Genomic DNA, 6,000 nt, shown 5'->3' with positions numbered 1-6,000 from the left:
TTGATTCCTACGTGAATTCACAAGTAAATAATATTTGGCAGTTGTTCACTTAGTATGCAATTCAAGATTTTGCTTTAAAAATATTATCCTTTCCCACTGCTGGTGTAGTTGTCTGATAAGGTTAGTCCTTTCCACACCAAAACTGCCTGTATTAGTGTGGTTTTGAATAAACTGAGGGTAGAATGTATATGGTATGTGTATGTGGTGTGTGTGTGTGTGTGTGTGTGTGTGTGATAGAGAGAGAGAGAGAGACAAAAGAGAGAGACAGAAGGATAGAGAGAAACAGATGGGCACAGACCCAGGATATCAGTTTAGCCTACACTGACCAATATGATAGCCACTGGCCACTTGAAATGTGGTGTGAGTTGGGATATGCTACAAGTGTAAACTGCACACAACATTTTGAAGATTTCATACAAAAAAGAATGCAAATATCTCATTAATAAATTTTGTTATTAATATCATTAATATTGTAATATCATATGTTGAAATGATGTTTTGGATATTGGATTATTACTAAAATTAATTTCACCCATTTCTTTTCACTTTTTAAATGTGGCTTCTAGAATATTTAGAATTTCATAAGTGACTTGCATTTCTGGCTTTCACTCCTGTTGGAAAGCACTGAGTTAGACTGTGTAGTATGTCTATTTAAGACTGCGGTTAAACGAACATGGTGGCTCGGGCCTATAATCCCAGCACTTTGGGAGGCCGAGGCGGGCAGATTACCTGAGGTCAGGAGTTCAAGATCAGCCCGGCTAATATGGTGAAACCCTGTCTCTACTAAAAATACAGAAATTAGCCAGGTGTGGTAGGGCATGCCTGTAGTCCCAGCAATTAGGGAGGCTGAAGCAGGAGAATCTCTTGAACCCGGAAGGGGAGGTTGCAGTGAGCAGAGATCAAGCCACTGCACTCCAGCCTGGACAACAGAGCAAGACTCCATCTCCAAAAAAAAAAAAAAAAAAAAGTAGAATAAAAATAAATAAATAAATAAAGACTACAGTTTCTGGGAGACTCTGAGGCAGGCATTAGCCGTCTCTGCAGAGAGTACTTGCAGCAGGGAGCAGCAGTTTTAATGTCCTCAAAAGGAGCCAATTTCATTTGGCCAGCTTTGAGGTACCAGAAGGGCAAATGCAAATTTAAAACGAGAATAAGTTTATTCTCCTTGGTGGAAAAAAAAAAAAAAACAGACTTTCCCATCTCCTTTTTCTTTAGAAAATCTATAATTGCAAGTTCCTTCCTGGACTTTTTTTATGTAGATCTGTTAAAAAGCTAAATAAGCCTTTTTCAAGTTTCACATCCCAGGAATGTCTCCTTAAGGACCTAGGAGGCACCATTTGAAGTGTAATCACCAACGGAGATACATCTTTATCTCCCAGTTTCCGTGGGCAACGGGGAGCCTAACTTTAGCCCGGTGCCTGGCTCAAGTTGCAAACACACTTCCAGTCTTAAAGGAATGAGTTTATTTTTTTTTTTCCTTTAGATAAAGGCAATTAGCAAACCCACGTGGCCTCCCCGGTTACCTGGGGATTTACAGAGAACTGTGTGTGACCACAGGTGCTGTCAAGCCCCCTTACCTGAGAACCCGTGACATTTCCCTTGAGAACATGAACGGGATGGGTTGCACCTGGTTATATACAAGCATGAGACTTCTTTCTGCCTTTGCAATTTCTTAGCAGATTGTCTGTGATGAGCATCGCAATCTGTTTAATGTCTATTCAATAATTAAACTTTTCTTTCTCTTCTTTTGTGGAAAGGTTTTCTGTGTTGGCAGGAGATTTTTGTTTTTGATTATGTCCCCAAGATGCCTGATGTTCCACCCCTCAAGAGCCTCAGCCTTGCCCAGGGAGGGCATGGGGGTGAGTGGCCTCTCCCACGGACAGTGCTGGCCAAGTTGGCCCAGGTGCGCAGCAAGGGCTGCTCCCCAAAGACTCCCTCCCGGTCAGCATGGGTAAGGCCCCTGTTGTGTTGTTTTCTCTCTTTTTTGTAGAGTTCAAGGGGGTCCTGCTATGTTGTCCAGACTGGTCTTGAACTGGCCTCAAGGGATCCTCTCATCTCAGCCTCCCAAAGTGCTGGAATTACTGTGCCCAGCCTTGTGTTGTATTTTCTGATCTTATCCTGCAACCCCTTGAGCCCCCAGCCTGGGCCCCAGTCCCTGCGCTGCCCCAGCCTGCCAGCCCTCTCTCTCTGCACATTCTTTCTTTAGCTGAGTTAACACCACTGATAAGGTTAAAGACAGGCTCTTAAATTTCTGCCCTGGCATGAGAAATATGTGACCCACATGCTTCTCCAGCTTAACTGTCCACTGTAACTGTCAGAGACTGATGGGCGCCAGCTGGCCCACAGCCCACTTCAGTCCTGACCCTCCCCAACAGGCTGATAGAGGCCCCAGCCTGAACCTGGACTCCCCCATGTTCTGATTTTCCTGCACAAGACTGCAGAGGCCTGGTTAAGCTGGAGAAAGGTCAGGAATAGGTAGGTCTGCACACACTCACCTCTTCCTTTGCAGTGAACTGTCTTGAATCTTCTAGATGGAAAAGCTGGGGGTGTGGAGGTGCAGGGATAGGACAGCTCAGGGAGGCCTTGGGCAAAGTCAAGGAGTAGGCCCAGTTTCCCTCTGTGTGTGCCTTCCTGGGACTCGGTTTCCTGTCTGGGAAGCAGGGCTGGGCTGGATATTGACAGCACCTGACGGTCATTGAGCTCCTCTGTCCCAGGCACTCAGGTGCTGGGCACAGTGCACACGTGGCAGTCCGGTGCCCTCTCACGCTCCATGGTGACTATGCTTGTAGTTATACTCCTGACCCCAGAATAAAGAGTACACTTTCAGCCTCCCTCACTGGCAGGTATGACTATGTGTGGTGGCAGTCTTCTCCTTAAGAGACAGATGTTTGTGCCTCCCTCCAACCTGCTGGCTAGCACCTAGCTGGCACACAGCCTCCTGGGGCTATGATGATGAGGGCCACAGCCACAGGATGGGGGAGCCGTGAGCCAAGTCTGGCTGCATCTCTGACATATTGGGTGTCACACACCACCTCTACCTCCCATCGGATGCTACATGAAGAGAACAAACTCCACCTGATGGAAGCTGCTGTTGTTTGAAGTCTTTCATTCTCACAACAGAACCTAACCTCAACCAATACAGTGTATTGGCCCCACGTGCTTAAGCAAGCTGTCCAAGGTCACACACAGCTGGGAGGCGGTGAAGCTGGGTTTGAGCCTGTTATTGACCTTTGTGCAGACAGACCTCAGAGCAGAGCACAAGGCAGCGAGGCTGTAGGTCTGGGGCTCCCTCTCCAGGAGAATCAACTGGCTGCACACAGCCCGGAGAGCCCATGGGCAACCTGAGTCCTTGCACCTGGAAGTTTCTGTGTCCCACACATATCCAGGAGCTTAAAATGAAGATGTCTGAATTACACAACTTTTTGATAGCACCAACCCAACCCTCCCAGCCTCCTCGTCTGAGGTCAGCCCAGGGCAAGCCCCTTGCAAAGCTGATTTAACTCAGAACCACTGGGCATACCCACAGGGCAGTGACCCTGCAGCCCTCAATTAGATGTGCAGATGGACTTGGGGGCGGGCCGGTACCACAGATGGCCTCATTCTCCCAGGGTGGCAGAGCCCCTGGAGGCCACAGCCCTGTGTGTACACCACTGGGGAGTCATCACAGGATACTTCAAGAGTTCAGTTCAAGGCAGGGTGACTCACGACTGTAATCCCAGCACTTTGGGAGGCTGAAGCGGGTGGATCACCTGAGGTCAGGAGTTAGACACCACCCTGGTCAACAGGGGGAAAGTCCATCACTACTAAAAATACAAAAATTATCTGGGCGTGGGGGTGGGTGCCTATAATCCCAGCTACTCAGGAGGCTGAGACTGGAAAATCGCTTGAGCCTGGGAGGCAGGGGTTACAGTGAGCTGAGATTGCAACGCTGCACTCCAGCTTGGGGAACAGAGTAAGACTCTGTCTCAAAAAAAAAGAGTAAAAAAGAGTTCAGTGTATCATTTAATGTGGAGCTGCTTCCATCACAAGGCTGAGGCTGTTTCTCTACTGCCCAGATCTGGGCTGGCCTGTGGTTTGTTGACCTCAGCCTTGTAGTTCTCACTTTCCTGGAACCCGAATGCCACCATGCGACATCCATAAGACAAAGCCCAGGATAAAAGATCACTTGGAGAGACAGGCTTGGCCTGCCGCCACCCTGCCTGAGGCTGGACCCCTGGGAAGGAGACTCTGATGGACCCTCAGACCTAGTCAAATGACCACTTCCAAGCTCAGGCAAGAAGGGACAAAGAGCCACCGGCTCAGCTCATAGCATCTGAGAAATAAGAAACCGCTGCATTTTTTGAGGCGGTAAGATTCGACAGGTTTGTTCTGCAGCAATAGATGAGTAGTACCTCATCTTAGCCCATGTTCTGATGAAGACAAACAGTAGCATTGACAAAGTTTTAAGAAAAGTTAACCAAAAACTGGGATTCCTTTCTTCATTTTGACCCTTCGTTACAAGAAACAGAGGCCAACCCCACCCCACCAGACTCACTGCTCACTGGTCCCTGAGTGCCTGTGAGTCTCAGTGGGAGTTACCTTGAGGCCAGCCCTTCTGAGTGGAGGGTGCTGGGTACTGACGTCAAGTCGAGCTCAGTCCAGGCTGAAAGGAGTGCAGCTCTGGCCAGGATGTCAGGGCTGTGGCCTCCCCAAGAACCTTCTACCCTGGAGTAACTCTGGCCCCTCCAGGCTTTGCTGCTGTGGCTGTGTGAGGGGAATTGCTGTCCCAGCATTCTGGCCCCCTTGCCCCCAGCCCCTCCCTGACCTCCATGGGCTTCAGGCCTCAGTACAGAGTCACCTCCTCCAGGAAGCCATCCCCCAGTGCAAGTCTGGGCGACATTCTTCCTTGCCTGGCCCACCTGCTCACTCTCACACCATGGCTTTCTGTGAGCAAACACAAAGATAGGAAAACCTCTGTCCCTGGCACAGAGCAGAAGCTCTGGAAATGTCTCATGAGTGAGTGAAGGCACATGACGAACCTCCAGACCTGTAGAGGCTAAACACTGAGAGCCTTTATAGATGCTGTAGGGCCGAGGAGTTTGCCAACTGCAGCAGGTCATGCCCAGAGGTTTATCTCTGGGTAGCAAGGTGTGTCTCCCACCAAAGGCCATCAGCACAGGGCCCGCCCTGCTGACCTGAGGCAGTGCACAGCAGAGGCCAGATGCAGTGAGAAGGAACCTGTCCTTGGCCTGCTGTCTGCTGCCATGCCTGTGGGAACATGGACACAAGTGTGTGGTGTACAGGGTGGTATGGCAGGTGGGAAGTTGGGGTGTGTATGTAGCGGGGGTGTGTGTGTGTGTGTGCATGTGGTGGGGGTGTGCATGTATGTGTGTATGTGTATGTGCATATGTATACGTGTGCATGGCAAGAGAAGACCTCCTCTTTCTGGCCTCTCTATCTGCCCCCCTCCCTCCTGCTGCCAACACACTGTCCACCCTTCACTGTCTTTTTCCTTGGGACTCATTGATCTGTCTCCACTGTCCCAGGTGTCTGGAGCAGCCTCTAACCTTCCATCTCCCAAGGTACTTCAGCCCTGCCCCTCCCAGCTGTGGAATGTCCCCCAGGATGTGCCACTGACACAAAGAGCCACAGAGCTCCAAAATAGAATATTATCTAACCTGCTGCTCCCTTTGCTGTCAGCAACACCTCTACCATTCTTCTCCCAGGACCCCCCTTGAACTCTCTGCTTCCTCCCTGAGGCTGAAGGAAAGACAGGAAAGGGGCCACCTTCCTGTCCTTGGGTCCCACAGGGATGTATCCTTGTAATGAAACCCACTTTACACTTGAGTTGGATCCAGTTAGCTTCTGTGGCTTGCAATCCAGACCCACACCCACCTCAACCCAGGCTCTAGAGAGTAGACCCTTGTTTTTCCTGGCCTGGGTCCACCTGGCACCTGCCAGGGTCCCAACCTCTGAGTCAGCCCACCTTGCCCTCATCTGTGCCACCTCCAGGCAGACTCT

Source organism: Macaca thibetana, chromosome 3 (assembly GCF_024542745.1).
Source record: "Macaca thibetana thibetana isolate TM-01 chromosome 3, ASM2454274v1, whole genome shotgun sequence".
Taxonomy (NCBI): domain Eukaryota; kingdom Metazoa; phylum Chordata; class Mammalia; order Primates; family Cercopithecidae; genus Macaca; species Macaca thibetana.
This window is presented reverse-complemented; position numbering follows the sequence as displayed.